This window comes from Protopterus annectens, chromosome 13.part0, assembly GCF_019279795.1.
Source record: "Protopterus annectens isolate FY-2018-M chromosome 13.part0, PAN1.0, whole genome shotgun sequence".
Classification (NCBI taxonomy): Eukaryota; Metazoa; Chordata; order Ceratodontiformes; family Protopteridae; genus Protopterus; species Protopterus annectens.
Window position 1 is genome coordinate 743748690 of NC_056747.1, and position 21319 is coordinate 743770008.

General features: G+C 40.1%; 1 long non-coding RNA gene across 1 annotated transcript in view; it reads left to right on the forward strand.

Moving 5' to 3' along the window:
• Window positions 1–21319, forward strand: part of LOC122787630 — a 298470-nt gene that overhangs the window by 57165 nt on the left and 219986 nt on the right. The window contains exon 2 of the long non-coding RNA XR_006362583.1: window positions 18172–18252. This is a non-coding gene — a long non-coding RNA (uncharacterized LOC122787630). The remainder of the gene's footprint in view (window positions 1–18171; window positions 18253–21319) is intronic.

The following is a 21319-nucleotide window of genomic DNA, read 5'->3' on the forward strand; positions in this document are numbered from 1 at the left end:
AAAGCCATAGATTTGAATTGTGCAACAATATACACCTTGGAACAGGATTTACCTCCTCTACTGAGACGCTTTAAATTTAGTAGTTATGAATATGGATAACTAAAGACCAGTGGTATCAGATGCTGAAAATGTCTGTGGTCCTGCTAGTATTGTATTCAGCAGAGGTATTTATTAATGACCCAGGCAAAAGATGTTGGGACAGCTCAGGAGAAATAGTGAGGTATAATGGGTTCATAAGTTTATACTAGGCTAATGACCACCAGGATGTTTACAAGCCTAGCCATACAACCCCACCCAGTTTTGTCCCCAAGTTCCTCGGACTCCTATATGATGGGGTATGTTAGTAAAGAGGTAGCTAAGGGTTGTGTGTAGGGGTAGGTTAGTTTGGGATTAATTTACTTACTGTTAACCTCTGTCCCTCAGAGACATGGGGACCAGACCAGGGGTGAATTTAAGATTTTGCATCTGATCATCAAGGTTACTTTTGAATTGTGTCAGGACAAACTCCGCTCCTCATAGATGGGGAAGCTTATTTTTTAGCACAGGGATCCTTTGAGACAAATATCAGTCTCTCCAGCATGTTCTGTTTATATCACAGGCAAAAGTTCAGGTCCTTGGAGCTAGTGTTTCTGGTGCTTGTTTGTTTTATGGAAGTACAAGAGATCCATCAGAGCTGGATCTGAGGATGCCTGATACGTTAGGCATAGATTACCTCTCAGTAACATGTAGGAGACTGAGTACATAGATAGGGCCGTAAGGCAGTCTGTGTAGGACAGGGTATACATACCCAGGATTATTTTGGTGAGGAACCTTTGAGGGCATTCCAACTGTTGCAAGTGCCTGTTTAGGTACATTCCAAAGGGAGCATTGTTCTCAATGATGAGTCTTATAAGGGCTGAATAGAGTGGTACTATAACTTCCTTGGACCTGGATGCCATACCCTTGATTATGAGATGGGCGATATAGAATAATTTTCATACTGCCTTGGCTGTGTGTTGGTTAAAGGTCAGATTACTGTCTACATATGATTCCAGATTCCTAACTATTGGATCAACTCTTAGGGCTGTTTTATCAATGGAGAAATTATGTTATCTGGACGATTCCCAAAGGACATTATAATACATTTCCTTGCTTTGAGTTTTAATCTGTAGCTTTGGTATTAGTCATTTATTTTTGTTAGGTGCTCTTGTAGTATGTTGCTTTGATTGGGTGAATCCATGATAGCTCCCTGTTTACAGCCTTCTGTGAACTAGATTAGACAGAGGCCTTTAACATTGGCCTTTACTACTGAGAAGTAGATACCAAACAGGAGCAAATGCAGCAAGGACCCCTGGGTTACTCAGCTGTTGACCAATCTCCTGGTGGATGTGGTCTTGCATATCCTGACTTCTTGGGCCTTATCTGTGAGCCAGCCAACAAACCAGAGAGTTATGAAGGGATTTATGCTTAGTTCTGAGGGTTTGTCAGGAATACCTGAATGTGGATTATTGTATCTAATGCCTTAGCCAGGTCAAGGTAAGCAGTATGCACCATTTCCCCTCATCCATAACCTTGGCGACCCTCTCAAAACGTCTGCCAGGTTTAATAGGCAAGATCTTTCCTTAACAAAGCCAAACTGAGATGGGTTCAGTGTCTTTAAGTTGCCAATATACTTGTTGATCCTTTTCATGATAATTTGATCCATGGCTTTGCATGTCAGACTTGTCAAGTTGATGGACCTGTAGTTCCTAGGGTCAGTTGATGGTCCAACCTTATGAAGAGGGATGACAGATTTTGCCCTCCATTCACCTGGCATGTAACCAGTTTTGAGGCTGTGTTTGAAGAGCTCAGGTGGTTCTACTAGGTCATGTTTTAGGCTTTTTAGGAAGCAACCAGGGATATCATCAGGGACATTGGAGCACTGTTTTTGGCCTTAGCAAGTGTCACTTGGATCTGCTCCCTGTTGATAGTTGGTATATTGTAAAAGGAATTTCACAAGAAGTAATGGGGGTGAAATTAGAGCTAAAGGTTTGAGGGAAACCTGGCAAAAAAATTATTCTGCCTTTGGAAGAGGGAGACTAACAGTACCACACTTGCCAGAATATTTTAGGGCCGTGCACTTAAGATTTATCTCCAAAGTATGGGGTAACTCAAAGTGGAAATGTATGATGCAAGACAAAAAATATAACCCTGATGTAGGGAGATTGAATATTTGATCACAGGCATTAGTCAAGGAGTGTGAGAAAGGCTAGATGGGAATTTTTTTCAGTAGTATGTTAGAGGTACCAACAGTTAAGGAATAACAGCTATAGAAGCTTAGACTGTGGCTTGTTGGATTAACTAAGAAGCAATTTGCAATTAACAGTACTATAACCAAAGGATGGTGGAAGATGGGTAGAACAATGTATTACTGGAACAAATAGAGAAAGGGGAAAGATGACTGAAATAGAAAGAATTATGGGAGAAGCATCAACACCAAAGAGAAGAGATCTAGAGGTATAAAAGGTTATATGATATTCTGACTAAATACAGTGCTGAGATAAGATGTTTAGAGAAACCAGATATAATAAAGATCCTGATAGAGGCCAGAACAGGAGAGGCAGCTCAGAGGAGGTATAGGGCATCAAAGATAAATGATGGAGCAAGAGTAGCCAGGCTCAGAGTTGTCAAGAAACATTAGAAGAAAATTACAGATGAGAGCTAGATAGAAATCTATAAAGCCCCTAAGATGCCCACTAAATCTAAGAAATTTAGAATATTTCTAAGTGTTTGTTTAAATATTACTACATACTAGATAGATTCCATAAAATGTTTCCCAAGGTTAGGGGGAAATGCAGGTGCAAACAAAATCATTAGGGGATTGGAACTAATTTTATCTGGACATGTGGAAAACTAGTGAATTTTAAAAATAATATGCTGAATCTGTTTCAGAAATTTCTTTAGAGGGAATGGCAAATGCACGCGATACATTTTTTTATTTGAACAGGTTGTATAAGCCATGTGAACATATACATTTCAAAGCCTTAGTAATATTATTAGTACTAGTGGCTAAAAAGGGGGTGACAAAGAAATTGAAAAGAAACCAGTTGCTAAGCATTGGGAAGGTAAGGAAGTTAATACAGAAATGAGGGAAATAGAGCTGAAAAGTGCAGACCAAGTAAAGTGCACAAAAAAGTCAGACCATTGAGACACACAAAAAATAATATCTAGTAGTAAAGTAATACATTGGAGAAGACAAATGGAGAGGTTTGTAAATGTAAAAAGAAAAGCATGAATTAACAAGAAAAGGGAAAAGTGCTTAGAGAAAGGTTCCATGGATAAAAAGGTAGTTGAAGCCAAAGGTTGCAACTTATGGTAATGGGCTAAACTGGGTGTTTAGACTTTGAATATAAATATTTGAGAGTGATAATGAAAATAAGAAACGGGCAAATCACCAGGAGAGGATAGTGCACTTTGCATGAGGACTGCACACAAGTGTGTAAAATATATAATGTCAAAGCAGCCTGTTTTTAAAAAAAAAAAAAAGAGAGAGAAATGGATAAATGTTTTTGTATTTTATTTGACAGAAAGTCAAGACAGCAACTGTTTTGCTTTGTTGAACTGCGGAATTACTGAAAAGTACAGGAAGATGTGCTCTCTAAAGGAAAGACTGGCATCCTGTTCATCACAGTTCTGGGCAATTATCAGATAAAGACATTCATTCCAGTTTCTTCCAATTGTTTCCTGCTAATTCCAGTATTATACAGTCCTATTAATTTTTCAATGGTGAGCCAGCAATCAGACTACATGAATTCTACAGAACAGACTGCAAAGCACCAGTTTTTATTCAAAACACTATTTCAAGAAAAGACTCCCCAAGATATGAGTGTAAAAGACATTATCCAGTTAACAGGAACATACTCCAACTCAGACAACAGACTTTCAAGTTTCCAGTGTGACATTACACTGCCAAGAAAAAGTTTTAAAAAGCTGCAAGATGCCTGAACACTTTCTTAAAGCTACTTCAACATCCTTATGTGAGCATGCATTTTCTAAGACAGTAAATCTCAGAATTGTTTAAATACATCAGTAAAAGTAAATTGTATAAATATGTCAGACTGTACATTTACAGTAAAGACAGTAAATGTGTGGTTTAAAGTTAAAAACTGGGTTCCAGAAATGTTCATTTAAATTTCAATGTTGTTAGTTCAGGAATGTTAAATCATTCTAGAAATAAGAGTTAAATAACAGAAGCACACTGCAACAGACAAGGTCTCAAACTTTATAGAATAAGTCAGCTTCTATGATTTCAGACTTAAATTACACAAATTTTTGCAGCTTTCAGAAATCAGTGTAACGTCTACAGCACATATAATTCAAAATACAGAGTTAAGTTGCAGTGTTGCACATATAAAAGTCAACACAATCATTGTATGCGACATGCATAATTCTAGACAAGACACAATTTTAAATACAGATGTTCAGAATGTAATCAATTCTAGATGTTCTTCGTCTTCCCTTGCTGCAGTCCTGACTATTGGGTATAGTCCGCGTCCCAGTCGGCCCGAATACCAGAGTATAAGGCTGACGTCGGTCATGGCGCCTTAGACTGACGTCAGTACGTCAGGGTACTAATGCGCATGACCGACGTCATTTCCTCAGTCTTTTTTGCCGCATGGTCCGATGCAGAAGCAATTTTGCGAGTGCAGGTTGGCGTTCTGAGATTTTCCGAAACCGGAGTTTCAGACCGAGTACAGAGTTGGCTAAGTAACCCCGTTGGGGAACATTTTGGTTTTTTCTTGCCTCAGTATTTTACCGGATGTCAGAAAAAGTGAATAACTGTATTTCTTGTGGGAAGCAGATACCGCATAGGGATTATCATACATTGTGTATACCTTGTTTAGGGCCTGAGCACGACGTTGTTGGTTGCCGCTCTTGTGCTAGATTTAACAAGCGCACTATTAAGAGGAGGCTTGATTGTGCTAGGTTAGTGTTTGGGAAGCGTTGCAATTATACTATGCCGTCGGATGCTCCGACGCCTGCTTCATCTAAGAAGCGCAAGGACAAAACAGTGAAGTCTAGGGGTGAGGAACCGGCAGTCCCGGACGTCGGTCCTTTAGAAGGCTCAGGGGAGCCAGAGGTTTTGACATGAGTATCTATGGAGTCTCAGGCAGATACTTTACTGTTACAGGATGTGCCCTCTCAGGAGGTAGGCCAGGCTGAGGGGGCTTCTCACGTAACTGTTCTTCCCTCTCTTCCCAAGGTAGTTAGGGCCTCTCCTTCTGTTGCCAAAGCTTCTTTTAGAGGAAGGCCAAGTTCAGCTTCTGTAGGGGCTTCTCCTAGCATTTCGGGCTCTGTGCCTAAGAAACATATGCTTAAAATGGCAGAAGATTTGATTACTCTGATTAGAGGTTCTATGCCCCCACCTGATAAGAGGCCTAGGGTGGAACAGGAGTTTGATAGTTTTGAACAGTGTTCACAGGCTTCAGAGTCTTCTGTGGAAGACTTGCAAGAGTTTCCTGCTTATTCTGATTCTGATGTGGATGATTCTACTCCTTCAGCTTCTCCTCCTGAGGATTTTTCATTTTCAGAGACTCTTCACTCCATGAGGGAGCACTTTAAATGGGAAGGCCAAGATTACTCTGACTCCAGAAAAGGCTTAGAGAATTTTTGTTTTTGCTTCAGCATAGGCCCTCAGCTATTCCTCCTGTGTTGCATCTGGTGGAGGCTGTTTTCGCACAGGCTTCTCTGAACCCTGATTCCTTGCCTCCTGCTCCTGTTAAGCCTGATAGGTATTATAGGGTGCCCAAGCTCATAAGTATTTGTTTAAGAGTCCCAGGGCGGACCCAGAAACTGTTTCTCAGGGGCCTAAAGGTGTTAAAGCTTCTGTGGTTAAAAATCCTGTACCCTCTGATAAAGAGGCAAGGGCTTTGGATAGGTGGGGTAAGAAAGTATATACTTCTTCCACTCTAGCCATGAGGGCATTGAATTGTCAATTTCATATGCTGAAATATCAGAATTATCTCCTTTCACAATTGAAATCTAAGGTGGATGCTTTGGCGGAAGGTATTGAGTGTAAAGAATTGCTGGATTTGGTTCATGTGTCTGAACAAGTGGGTAAGCATTCTTTGCAGTGTGGTTTTGATGCTGTTCAGGCCTCCTCGAGGGTGGCTGCTACTAGTTCTGTTCTTCGCAGACATGCATGGTTGAAGGATCAGAATTTAGCTGAGCATGTTAAGACCAGGATTTTGGATGCTCCTTTACAGTCTGATGTGTTGTTTGGACCGCCTGTGGAAGCAGTTTTAAAGAAAATGGAGGACAAAGCTAAGTCTATGCAGACTGTTAAAGATTTTTTGCAGGTGCAGCCTCCGAAGTTTAGTAGAAATTGGCCTGCTAAGGGGTGGACATATCCTGCTTATGGTTCCCAGTCTAGGGGTAGATCTAGACGTGGTAGGGGCAGGGCTCAAGGTTCGGTTAGGCCTAGATCAGACAGTTCACCTGCTCAGACTTCTGGTGAGGGCAGGGGTCAGTCCTTTCGTAAGCAGAACCAATGACCTGCCTTTTCAGCTGCCAGTGGACTCTCGTCTGGCAGCTCCTTTGGGAGGAAGATTGTCTCTTTTCAAAGAAAATTGGGATTTAATCACTCAAGACAGATGGGTGCTGGATATCATTCATCACGGGTACAGATTTTATTTCCACACAATGCCCCTTTCAAAGGCATGCCAGATGTTCCTCCTCCACAAAGAAAAGAGGCTCTCAAGCAAGTTTCTCAGTTACTCCAGATAGGGGCTATTCAGCCAGTCCCTGTGTCAGAAAGGGGCTTGGATTTTATTCTCGCCTGTTCCTAGTACCAAAGAAGGGGAACACGTGGAGACCAATTTTGGATTTATCTATCCTCAACACTTATCTGGACATTCCCAAGTTCAAGATGTTGACGTTACAGCAACTGTTACCTCTGCTGGGCAAGGATCACTGGATGGTAACTTTGGATCTCAAGGAAGCTTACCTTCATGTGCCCATAAGGCTAAGTTGCAGAAAGTATCTGCGGTTTCGAACTGGAGATTTTCATTATCAGTTCTCTGCATTGCCCTTTGGCTTATCTACTGCCCAGAGTATTCACAAAGGTTCTGGCTCCAGTGATAGCTTACTTCAGGCTTCAAGGCATTCAAATTTATCCTTACTTGGACGACTGCCTGATTCTGGCTCAAGAAAAAGAACACCTTCTACAGCATCTGGAATATGTCATAGCAGTGCTAAGATGCCTAGGGTATTCTGTGAACGAAATAAAGTCCAGTCTAGTACCCTCTCAAGACATGTGCTTTCTGGGTGTGAGACTGAATACAGCAGCCCAGATGGCCTTTTTAACCCCGGACAAACAAAAGAGTCTGTCACTTTACTTCCATCAACTATCTCATCAGTCCGTGCTGACTGCAAGGACAGTCCTTCAAGCATTAGGGTTCATGGCATCTTGTATTCTGGTGCTTCCCAATGCCAAACTGCATATGAGGAAGCTGCAATGGTATCTCAAAATGTATGGACACAGCACTGCCAAGATTTGGACACTGTCATTCAAATAATACCTTGCCTTCAAAAGGAATTCTTGTGGTGGGCTCAGGAATGTCACCTAAACAAGGGACTCTCTGTGACCCGGCCAGAGGCGTAGTCAGATTTTAACGACAGATGCCTCGGACACTGCTTGGGGAGCTCATCTAAATGGAAAGTGGATACAAGACAAGTGGCCTGCCAGACTACAGCATCTACATATCAACATGAAGGAGATGTTAGCAGTCCAGTTTGCATTGATGGCGTTCAAGGAGTTACTTCTTCCAGGGCAGGTGTTGATTCTGACAGACAACACAACTGTCATGTGGTACATCAACAAGCAAGGGGAACACATTCTTATCCTCTATGCAGGCAAGCAATGATTTTATGGGAGACTGCGTTAAGCCTGCAACTGACTCTTCAGGCAAGGTTTCTGCCAGGAGCACAGAACTCCCTAGCAGATGTATTAAGCAGACAAATCATGGATCCCCACGAGTGGAAACTGGATCTTCATGTATTTCAGAAATTGACAGTGTCATGGGGAACTCCAGACATAGATCTGTTCGCTTCTCCACTAAACCACCAGCTGCCAAAGTATTGCACAAAGGGGTTTCATCACACAGCTTGGAAAGTGGATGCTCTGTCTTTCAGTTGGAAAAACCTTCATGTCTATGCTTTTCCACCTCTACCTCTTCTTCCAAAGGTATTACTAAAGGTCAGACAGGACAGGCCAAGGATGATTTTGATAGCTCCAGATTGGCCTCGGCAACACTGGTACCCACTTCTAAGGAGTCTTGTAAAGAAGCCTCCATGGCCTTTACCTCTGATTCCTCATCTGTTATCTCAGAAGGACGGTCATCTGCTCAATGTCAAGCTTCAATCTCTCCATCTCACAGCTTGGCATATTCTGTATTGAAACATGGAAGGTCTCAGCTTCCTCAACAAGTTTTAAATGTGATTATGGAAGCTAGAAGGCCTAGTACTAGGAGAGTGTACGCAGAAAAATGGAAGAGATTTTTATTTTGGTGTACAGCAAAGAATTTGGAGATTTCAGAGCCTAATTTGAGTGTGGCTCTTCAATATCTTACTGAGTTATTGGACAAAGGTTTGTCTTTCTCTTCCATAAAGATTCATGCTGCAGCAATTTCAGCTCACTATGATTGTGACCCACCTTTGTTTTCGCATCCTTTGTTCAAGCAGTTTCTTAGAGGGCAAAGAATATAAGACCCCACGTAGAGCTCCTACTCCTGCTTGGGATCTCAATTTTGTGTTGGAAAAACTTACTCTACAACCTTTTGAGCCGGCAGCTACTGCTGAATTGAAATATTTGTCATGGAAGACTGCTTTTCTGTTGGCTATTACTTCTGCAAGAAGGGTGTCTGAGTTGCAGGCCCTTATGGCAGTAGAGCCCTTTTGATTTTCCATAAGGACAGGGTATCATTACGTACTAATCCTTCCTTTATGCCTAAGGTGGTTTCTAGTGTGGCTTTAAACCAAACTATTCATTTGCCTACGTTTTTGCAGATCCTCAAAATAAAGGGGAAAAGATTTTGCACACTTTAGATGTACACAGGCAATTGCGTTATTATTTGAGCAGGACTAAAGATTTTAGGCAGTCTCAGCAGTTACTTGTTTCTTTTGCTTTAAGTTCACAGGGCAAACCTGTGTCAAAACAAACTATTTCTAGGTGGATTGGCTTTTGCATTGCATTTTGTTATTCCCATCATGGCAAAGAGGTTCCAGCTGGGATTAGGCCTCATTCCACTAGGGCTACGGCCGCTTCAACAGCATTTCTAAGGGGGGTGGCAACTAAGGATATTCTGGAAGCAGCTACTTGGAGTTCAGTGCATACTTTCTCTAGGCATTATCACCTGCCTATATACTCTAAGACTAGAGCTGGTTTTGCCACAGCTGTTTTACAAGGCATGTTGTCAGCTCCTGCTACTTTATAATTTGCCAGCCTCCCTTCCCTCTGCTTTGGGATTCTACCCAATAGTCAGGACTGCAGCAAGGGAAGACGAAGAACATAGTACAGTTTTGTACCTACCATAAATGTAGATGTTCGAGGATTCCCTTGCTGCAGTCCAATTTACCCTCCCTCCTTCCCCTCTGTGTTTCAGGGTGGTTGTGTAGGTGAGTTTACATGCTTATATTTTTTGTATATATATTACTGTATATATATTGTACATGTTTATTGGTGCAGGTTGTTTTTGGGACTTGTCTTTTTGGGTCTTCTGACATCTGGGGCAAGAAAAGACTGAGGAAATGACGCCGGTCATGCGCATTAGTACCCTGACGTACTGACGCCAGTCTAAGGCGCCATGACCGACGTCAGCCTTATACTCTGGTATTCGGGCCGACTGGGACGCGGACTATACCCAATAGTCAGGACTGCAGCAAGGGAATCCTCGAACATCTACATTTATGGTAGGTACAAAACTGTACTTTTCTTGTTCTCAGAAGCCAGTGCAAATATTGCACTGAGGTGAGATAAGAGGGATCAGAGTGCATATTTGGCTCAGTTTCATAAAGTAAATACCAGCATAAATGATATACAGACTTCAGAACAAAGTAAAGAAGAAATGCATACCTTAACTCAAGTCAATGCCATTACCAGTGTTTCCGGGGAAAGTAAAGAAGAAACATATTCCATAGCTCATCAGTGTTGTTGCTAGTTTTTGAAAAAAAAGGATTTTCAGCTTATCTGTAAAGGGTGTGGCAGTTCAGCACCAAAACATTATTTGTCAATTTCAGTTACAAATAGGCATCTACTGGAAGATACTGGAGCAGTTTTGTCAGGATTTAAAGGGTCAAAGACTACAGGTTAGTTCTAAGTGTAACTTGTCCATATACGTATAAACATATCATCAGAGTTACACATTTTAGACTTCAGTAACAAGATTTATTAAAAAAATAAAAATCCTAGACAATGTACAGTAATGCACACGGATGATACTTGTAAGAATTTGTTTGCAGTGGTTTGTACAAATGTACAGAATTTAAAGAATTGGTTATGACAGGAATATGCAGATTTATGGGTTAAAGATAAAATAAATTCCAGTTCAGTTGACACAGCTGAAATCCAGGGAATTAAATTACCACAGTTTAATATTTTTCTCAGAAAGATATACTGGGAGTGGCCAGTAAGAAAAAAAGTTAACAGTACACATTTGCCATTCTGGAAGCACATGTTGCATAGGTATACCAGAAATGATCATCAAGTTAATTCATGGAATAAAGGGTTTACAGTTAAAGATCTGGCAACTGATTTTTTTGTGTTATTGTTTATTATTTATTGTTTAGCAGACTTTAAGACCTCTAAATTATGGTAGTAAAGTGTTGCAGTGTATACATAATATATTGATGTTGCTAGTTTGTTGAATGTCAGAATTCCAAAAAGTTAATGTTACAGTTTAAAAGTGACAGTACAGTCAAAATTTCAGATCTCATGAAAGAAAACAGTGCATCATAAATAGTGTCTTAAAGCCACAGGTTCATACATGTATAAAGGGCAGACAAGTAAAGTTTCAGAATCAAATTAGTTTAACTCTAGAAAATAAGTGTGTATGTAAACAGTTTAAGACTGTGTATATATTTCATGCAGAAATTGCAGTTTACCAAGTACACCAGACGCACAGACTTGCGTAACTGAGTTATCAGATTGCAGGCCAGCTCGGCGAGCTGAAATAAAGACAGTACTGTATGCCATAAATCAGTATGGTAAAGATCAGTAACAGTTGTTACTATTTATCCAAGAAAATTGTAGACAGTAGCAATAAATCCTTCCAGCATTCAGCAGTACTGAAAAAAAAATAAATTACATCAGCTAAAGGAACAGCTTTATTTGGACAGACTTACAGACTGCAGAATAAATTATGACCTGAGGGTCACAGAGTAAACCCAGAAAGTTCAATAGTTAAGATTAATTTATAGAGGTGTAGAAGCAAAAAAAAATTAAATGTTAATACAGTGTCAGATTACTTATTTAGTTTCATTTGAGGTAATGACAAGAAAAAAAAAAACAATGCTACTGAGGTTTCCATTTGATTTAATAATAAAGTTACAGCCTTTCCATTTCACCATAGTACATAATCAGTTTGCTTACAGACTTACAAGAATTTATTAGCAGCATATGTTTATTTCATGCAGAAAAATGTAAATAATGTCAGGACAACAAGCAATGCTATCAGTTTATAATTGTTAAAGCTGCAAATGTTATTTTAAGGGCCTGATGCTGCTTTTTTGTGCTTTACAGATATTGCTCTAGGTTTCTTTTCCAGTGTGATTTTAAATATGGTCAAGAAAAGTATTACTTCAGTCACTCAGTCTTGCATTCTTCTTCTTTCGGCTTATCCCGGTTAGGAGTCACCACAGTGGCTCACCTGTCTGCTCATGATTGGCAGTTAAGTTTTACGGTGTTGAGTTGCCAGCCAGGCGCCCAACCTTCCACAGAAGGCACACACACATGCACACACTCACACCTAGGGTCAATTTAGAGTGTCCAATCCACCTACAGCATGTCTTTGGGATGTGGGAGGAAACCAAAGCACTCTGAGGAAACCCACTTGACCACAGGGATGCAGACAGAAGGCACCCCAGCTGAGGATCGAACCGGATAACCTCTTGCTGTGAGGCGACAACACTAACTGCTGCACCACTGCAGCCACCCTCACTCAGCCTTGCATAAGAAATGGAAAAGGGGAGGTATGGAAGGCCTAAGTGTATCCAGCATTCCAAGGACTCTAGGGAGGCCCTTTCAATACCTCAACAGTGACTGGAACAATGCAGTGTAAGGCCTAAACTTGGCAAGAGCTGTGATGCACAACTCAAGTACAGCAAATGTGCATTTATATGTTTGTTTAAATGTGTTTCAGTTATCTAAAGAAAAGTATTTTTTAAAGTTAAAATGTGTATACAGCAGATGTGCAGCACTTCAATATTTGTTTAAATCTGTTTCAGTTATCTAAATTCTTTAAAGTTAAAATGTATATACAACATATGTGCATTTATGCAGATGAGTGTTAAACATTTGTAAAACAGTACTAGTATTCACTTTATACTTTTATCTGTGTTCAGATAATACTGACAGAAAAAAGGCATTCCTTTACTAATAGTTTAGTCTACAGAATATAAAATTACCAGATTTCAGTTTGTTTTTATCTGTGTTTAAGTAACACTGGTAGAAAAGGTATTCCTGTAGTATTAATTTAGTTAGTTTCCCAGAATATAATATTTATACACGGCTATTTTTGATGTTCAGTCTAAATATGTATCACTTTAATGTAAATTTCAGTCAAGGTTCAGAATATGGCATTCATCAAGTTATGAGTTCAGTATAGTACATTTCAGTCAGATTTCAGAATATAACATCCATACTCAGTTATACATTTCTAACAGCATTACTTCACATTGTTCAGTCATTAGTAAGTGACAGAATTATTTGTAATGGGATTATTAAGATAAGTTATCTAATGAATAAGTAGTAGTAGTTAATTAATATACTCAAGGCATAACAGGTCAGGCTTAATTTGTTAATTATTTTACAGAATACAGTGCACCTTACATAATATTTAAAATACAGAAAGTATATGTTTTAGTAAACGTATTTATATTACAGATCATAAATATTTACAGGAAATGTAAAACAGAAATTTAGAAGGTAGACATCTATTACAGTACACAGAAATTAAAAAGGTAAATAGGATATTAGTAACAAATCTAGTTTTCAGAAACTCAACTCGGTCGAGACCATATGATCGAGTTTTTGAAAATTCGAAGGTTTTGATTGGAGATCCCGGTACAGTACAGATTGGGAAATTTACCCTTTCCCCATTGTAGTGCCATCTTGGAGTTGGTATAATTTGCAGAGAGTGTGGGGGGGGGGGGGCACACAAATGTAAAAAAAGGTAGATTTTTTTTTTTTTTTTTTTTTTTTTTTGATGTTCAAGTTTTTGGAAACTCGTCATATTGTCCCAACCATATGAATTTCGACTTTCTGAAAACTCGATCATATGATAGGAATCCATTATAAATGTAGAAAGCGAGTCTACCAGTTATAACATGTTAAAAAATTGTCCAGTTAGAATAAAATTGTAAACTAAAGAGACTTTGATCCAAACAGACCATAAATGCTCAAGTGACACCTAGTGATGAAAATTAAAATTGCAAGTTTGTTTACCAAATTAAAAAAAAACTTATAATTTACTTTAGTCCTAGAGATGATTATAATATCCTCTGCAGACCATATGAATAGATTTATAAAGTAATTATAGAAGGAACTACAGAAAGAGATACCTGTGTTTGTTCAGGTATCTCAGGAGAAGATGTTAGATCTAGTATCATTTAAATGTACAAAAATACAGTATTCTCTTGCATAAGTCTAGAAATGCAGCCATATTAATGCAGGCTTCACAGTTTGCATAGTGTTTCAGAGAATAAATAACTTTCAGTTAAGAATACTGATAACAGAATGTGCTATACATTTGAGTACAAACACATTTTGTATGGTACAAGGCTTGAGAACCAAGGCTAAGGAGGCATGTAGAGATTTGCAGGGTTTTGGTATTATTAGGAAATACTTCAGACACAGTTAAGTTAGTTCATTTGGACTGATATGCAGAGAGTCATGGCAGTGCAGTCTTCAGAAGGCAGGTCAAATGTCCAGCATTTCAGAATATTAATGATATTATTCAGGAGGAAAGGAATTTGAAGAATATGGATGCAGAGAACTATTAATTTATCAGCATTGTTATTGGAAACTGTATCGGATATAAATAAAGAATTTCTATCAGCACTGTTATTTTGGAAACAGTATTTGGATATGAGTGCAGAATTTATACTGACTGTTTTCAGTTTGTCAGCACTGTTATTGGAAAGAGAATTGGAATGGTATTGACTGTACATAATAAAGCATTTTTAATAAAACTGCAAAGTTTGTAGGCTTTATTCTGAAACAAGAAGATTTGGTCCATAAAGGAGAGACTGGCCCCTGTTCGGCACAGTTCTGGGTAATTGACAGAAAAATACATTCATTCCAGTCACATTCCAGTTTCTTCTAGTTGTTTCAAGCTCATTCCAGTGTTATACAGTCCTATCAACCCTTTCAATACACACAACACCCAGACACACACACATATTCATATCTACATATATGTGTGTGTAAGTATTTGAAAACTGCAGATCATTGTAGTGTGACACAATAGTTTTCCAGCCTTAGGAGGCAAGTCATCTCCCTCCCATAAGGAAAAAATAATAGACAACAGGGAAAACTATTATTTGTGAGCAATAAAACTGCTGGCTGAGAATCCTAAAAAAAATAGGAAAAAAGAGCTATGCACTGTACAGAAGTTCAGCTGGGACTTTAGAGTAATCAAGCAGTTATAACTTGGTCTGACAAATCTCTTCAAAGGGCAAAGGTGCTCATCTATTTGTTTTTCAATAAGGAAGTTTTGATTATTAAACAAGTTATAAGTGCTTGATTACTCTGAAGTATTAACCTGCTGAAGTACATAAAGTTATTAATATTCAGATTGCATATAATCTGATTGGTAGACTAGGAGTATAAGACAGTTAAAAGGATGTGGAGGAAGGGGGACCTCTTCCTAGCTATCAGACCACAAGTGTATAAGAAGAACAAGTAAAGTGGTTCCACAGAAGAACCAAATAATATCTTCTTCTTCTTTCGGCTTTTCCTAGTTAGGGGTCGCCACAGCGAATCACCTGTCTGCTCATGATTGGCAGTGAAGTTTTACGGTGTCGAGTTGCCAGCCCAGCACCCAACCTTCCACAGAAGGCACACACATGCACGCACTCACACCTAGGGTCAATTTAGAGTATCCAATCCACCTACAGCATGTCTTTGGGATGCGGGAGGAAACCCACGTGACCACAGGGAGGACATGCAGACTCCACACAGAAGTCACCCCAGCTGAGGATCGAACCGGAGAACCTCTTGCTGTGAGGTGGCAACGCTAACCACTGCGGCTGCCCAGATTGCCTGATTGTCTATACACTAATGGTCAGATTATTGAAAGATTGACAAGTCATGCAAATTGATAAAATCAAAGGGATATTTTAGATGTTTTTATTGTAATTTAATCCACTCCGATAAGATACTGCTTTTTTTTTTGTTTTTATAGAAAGTAACTGATGTAATTGAATTCATACAGAACAAATTATTTAAAGACTACAGTGAATAAGCAGTGATTTATAAAAGGCAAACAGTGCTAACAAAAATATATGGAAGAAGCAGTACGATATCAAAAAATACTCTGGAAAACAGAATCTTCACTGTGTAATACCTTAGACCTCTTTTGAAGGAGGCATGTGGGAAATATGCAAATCACCCATTAAGGATACACAAATGTTCCAGCTCTATGGCTTCTGAATGCCGTTTGACATACTTCTCATGTACCTCCTTCAAAGGAGGTCGCAGTGAAGACTGGTTTGTAGTTTGCTAGTCTTTTTTTTTTTTTCCTGTAACCTTTTTGTTTATTTATTGGTATTTTCGGGATATTTTACAATGACTGTAATCCTGTTATGGACAGAAGGCTTTCTTAAAAGTTGAGTATTTTCAGAAAATGGCTGAACCATACACTTGTGCTGCACTGATGATTTCCTAAAATGGCAAAATGGGCCACATCTACAGATAATGGGGCTTTGACTTTATTGGCCTGTATGAATTAATGACTTAAAAAAGTAATAATGTATTTATTTTATTTTATTTGTTTTACATTTGTTGACTGGGAAAGTCCAACTGGACACATGTCCATTTTTAGCGGAGGCTCGGGCAGAAAAGCTCCAGTTAAATACATACATGACCAAGCAGATAAGAAACAATGGTATTTAAATAGACATAAGGCAGAGTAACATTAGAAAATATCAGACAGTTCACAGTACAAGCTCATAATAATATATAACATTTACAGGCATCACACATCTTAAATACTTGCAGTACTTTGTAGATTTATACATACAATGTGTTGCGATACATGCAAGCATTTGTGGACATATACATATGGTATATTAAAGTCAACTTGAACCAAAGTCTGAAGAGTGAGTTATCCATGGTTATATTCTAACAGGAATAATAATAATAATAATAATAAGCTAGTAGACATTACAAAGCATTCACAGACCAGTTAAAGCCAGAGTGAGGCAGGTACCTGCTCTATCTCCTCTTTGCATACAGTTAAGTTTCCTAGGAAATCTTGTATTTTCACCCACAGAATTGTATGATTGCAGGGTGAGAGGGGCCCCTGGATTTAATTCATGATGAGTGGGAGTGTGACAGTCATTAGCACAAGGAATTTGTTACAGAATATGTCCTAAACTTCATGACCAGGCTTACGGCACTTAGAGGATTTGTATAAGAGCACCTAGCACAGAGGCAGCACCAGCAAAAAGTCTTGTTTGACTGGACAACCAGGACCAGTTATTATTTTCTTGGGCAGAAGGTAATGGTTCTTATTCCTGTGCCACACAATAAACCCCTGGCAGCATGGGAAAGCTCTTTCACATTTGTAACATAAGTGATTCTAACTACATGGAGGCAGAAGCACAAACTCTACCGTGGCAGAGGGGCATTGGTAGTCAGTGTCTGCAGCAGTTTAAAGAATGAACTAGAGGGGGGTCTTGTGGTAGACCTTCTCAGAGAGGCTCAGTCTGACACCTCAGTGGATGAGGTAGCCCTTTCACAGCAAGTCTTACCCACCTGGGGAAGTACCATCAGGACATAGGCCTCAGCAACCTATCAAAGCCCCTTGTAGTATGCCTGAATGAGTTAAGCAAACCCTGAGAGAGGAACTGGAGGAGATGTTCGATCTGAGGTAATCCAGGAGTGCAACAGCCCTTGGGCATCTCATGCCAGTACCAAAGAAAGATGGCTTCACCAGATTCTGTGTAGATTACAGGAAATTGAATAGTCCTACAGAGTTGTATGCTGACCCCATGTCCAGGACAACTGAGGCATTGGAGCATTTGGTTGGGGTTATGTATCTGAATAATGTTGACCTGATTAAGGGATTCTGGCAAGTATTCTTGACACTTGCATCAAAAGAGAGATCAACTTTTTATCCATTTTGAGTTATATGAGATCAACAAGATGCCCCCTGAGATAAAGAATACCCCAGAAACCTTGCAGAGGTTTGTAGCTTGCATTCTAACAAGCACTAGGGACTATACTCTTGCTTTCTGTGTTAGGAAGGTGTTGTGCAGAAAAAAAAATAGGTAGAGTTAACTATTAAGATGGGTTCACAGAGATGGTGGTGGTAAGATTCAGTCGGAGCACACCAAGGTGGAGGTTGGTCAAACAGGATGCCATCTCGTAAACCTAGATAACCCTTTAAGACAAGGAATTGGATAGCGTACGAGAAGAATGCACCTTCATGTCAGTCTTAATTTTTGAGAACGTCTGGAGAAACCTTGGTTAAGGTCGAAAAGGGGAGAAATGTTTATATATATAAATATGGCACTGTTTTCTGAATAAAAGTATTTACCACAAGTTGAAATATCTGAGAACCTGTGATTATTTTCTTTGAATGAAAAAAATGCAAAAATAAAATATTTGTAATTGAATTGTAGAGTAACTTCCCACTGTCTGTTGGAAACCATAGCAGTTATACATAAATACATAAGATATGAAAATATAATTGATTTGCCCTTTAATTACAGGATTTCACTGTTCCAAGGCAGAAAGCAAAGGGACATAGAAATGCAGCTGGAAAATTATTCCAAGCGTTAGCTGAACCAAAAGTAAGTAAATTGTCTCATTAGTTTGTAAATGTGTAAAAACCTGATTGGTTACACCTGTAGTTGAGAATAAGATATAAAGCAAACAGCTGAGTGAACTGTTATAGGTTCATAAGTTCATAGGTAGGTACTAGGCTATTGGCTCAAGGGCCTACGTAAGCCCAGCCAACAAGGTTCCCTGGCTTACGCCACCCAAGAAAGTTATTTTCCTGTGCCACTGTTGAGCAGAGACACAGAAGTGATCCCTGGGGTGTATTTCCTTTTTCCAATCCACTCATCCAGATTTTTCTTGTAGAGTGCTAATGAACAACTTTGCTTGACATAGATGGGTAGCCTGTTTCAGAGTATGGGAAGTCTCTGGGACAGAATCTATCCCTCCAACGTGTCCTGTTTATTGAGGTGACAAGGTTTAGGTCCCTAGAGCATGTAGCTTGGAGGGATTGGGATTTCTTTAGGTGTAGCATGTCCAACAGCTCTGGGTTTGACATAGCTTTATATGTTAGGCAGAGATCACCTCGGAGTAGGTGATATGCTACGGAGTAAAGCTGGAGTTTTTTGAGATGGTCAGTGTAGGGAATTTGTTTGAGGCCAGTAATCCTCTTTGTGAGGTACTTCTGTGGCCTTTCCAGCTGATGCAGATGTCTTGTGATATACATTCCAAATGGGGCGTTGTACTCTATAATGGGTCTATTGACTGTCTAGTAGAGGGGAACAATTACCTTTTTTTTCCTGGATGAGAACCCTTTTATGTTGAGGTGTGCCACATAGAAGGACTTCCTGACTACTGTGGCGATGTGACTTTCAAAGGAGAGGCTACTGTCCACATGGGTCCCAAGGTCTCTTATCACACATTCGGTGTTAAGTAGATTGCTGCCTGTGTGGTAGTTCATGGGTACAGAGTTTTTTCCAAAGGGGATGACACTGCACTTTTTGGCATTGAGCTTGAGGCCATGGCTCTGACACCAGGTTTCTGTCTCAGTGAGGCCCTTCTGTAGGATGTCCACATCATTTGGTGACTTGACTTTGGCTCCTAGTTTGCAGTCATCTGTGAACTTCATTAGCCAGAGGCCTTTTGTGTTAGCCTGTACTTCAGAGAAGTAGATACTAAACAGGAGGGGTCCCAGGACGGAACCCTGTGGTACTCCACTTGTCACTGCTTTGAGGTCAGATTTGGAGTCTGCAACTTTTACAGTGTGGGTTCTTGTCAGTGAGCCAGTTGGCAACCCATCTTGTGATGTAGGGATTTATACCTAGTTTAGTGAGTTTAGCTATATGTTCAGAATGGGGGATGGTGTTGAAAGCCTTGGAGAGGTCAAGATAGGCTGTGTGAACCACCCTACCCTCATCTATGGCCTTGGTGACTGCCTCAAAGAAGTCGATCAGGTTCAGGAGGCATGATCTGCCTTTCACAAACCCGAACTGGGTGGGATCCAGAGTTTGGAGGTTACCAATGTCTTTGAGTTCCATGATGATACGTTCCATGGTCTTGCTGACCAGGATCATTGTGAGGCTAATAGGTCGATAGTTCCTGGGATCAGTGGTGGCTTCCCCTTTGTGGAGTGGGATAACTGTTGCTGTGCGCAATTCAGTGGGCAGAAAGCCTGATGTGAGCTTATTATTGAACATGGTGCTTAAGTGGTGAGCCATTTCTTTCTGAAGTTCATGTAAAACGCAGCCTGGGATGTTGTCCGGTCCCATGGATGCTGTGTTTTTGGCTTTAGAGAGTGCAGATTTTACCTGTGTAGTTGTGATTATAGGGACTCTGCATTCTTCTTGTATAGATATGGGCCCTTTATGGGGTTGGGGGGAGTAAAGTTAGCACTGAACCTATCTGCCAGGATGTTGGCAATATCAGTTGGTTCTGTAATTTTCGTGCCGATGTGCTGTAACTCAGAGCAGATCTGGGTGTTGCCATCGAGATTCTTGACATAGCTATAGAATGCTTTGTGGTTGTCCTTAGAATTAGTGGTGATTTTGTTTTCGTAGCTAGCTTTGGAGGATCTTATAAGGGATCTCTGCTTCTTACTGAAGCTGACCAAGGAGCTCCTCCACTCATGGGATTTTACTCTCTTTTGCAACAGTTTCTTCCTTCTGTTGTACAGTTTGTTTATGGCAGGGGACCACCAGATTGGCTTCCTTTTTTTGGAGGATAGCGTCTTGGTTCTGTTTGGGATAGCACGATCCATGCACTAGTGTAAGTGCTTATAGAGTACATTTGTGTAGGATTCAGCAGTTGTAACTGTATTGTCCATCTGCATGGGTGTCATGAGGTTAACCACTTCTGTCTTAAGAAGCATGAAGTTGGCTTTGGAGAAATTTTTTACCATGGTTTCCTTAATGGGGTGTGGAGGCGGGATGTGGATATTGAGGGTGATTAGCTTATGGTCGGATCGGACCAACGAGGAGTTGACTTCAGTTGTGGAGCACCGGTCACTCATGTTGGTAATGACTAGGTCTAGGATATTGTTGCCCCTGGTTGGGGGTGTGGATAAATTGATCCAGGGCATTGGAGTTTATGAATTCCAGAAAGCGTTGCACTAAGGAGTTGGTACACGAGTAGTTTTCCCAGTTAATGGTGGGGTAGTTGAAGTCACCCATTATTAGGGTGTTTGGTTGAACCCTAATATTTTCCAGCACATCAAGAAAAGAGGAGTGGGAATCCTGGGGCATGGTGGGGGAATCTGTAGCAAGCTACAGTTTGGATTGCAGTTTTTCCCAGAGTTAGTTGCACTTGGATAACCTCTGATGCATTATGCTGATCATTAACCTGGAGGTGTGGATATCCTTAATGAATATGGACACACCTCCGCCTTTGGTGTTTCGGTCCAGGTTACATGGCCGAAAAGTGTGGTATGAGTTATAGCCTGGTAGTGCAGGGGTGCTCTCTGGAGCCTTGAACCAGGTCTCAGTCACTGCACAGATATCGATGTTCTCCATTTTAAGGAGTGCCTCGAGTGAGTGCATTTTGAGATTTAGACTTCTAGCATTGTGTAGCATTACCCTCAGTTTTTGCTTGCCTGTTCCTGTTACAGTGGTGAATTTGTCATTTGAACCTTGCCTAAAACGGCAC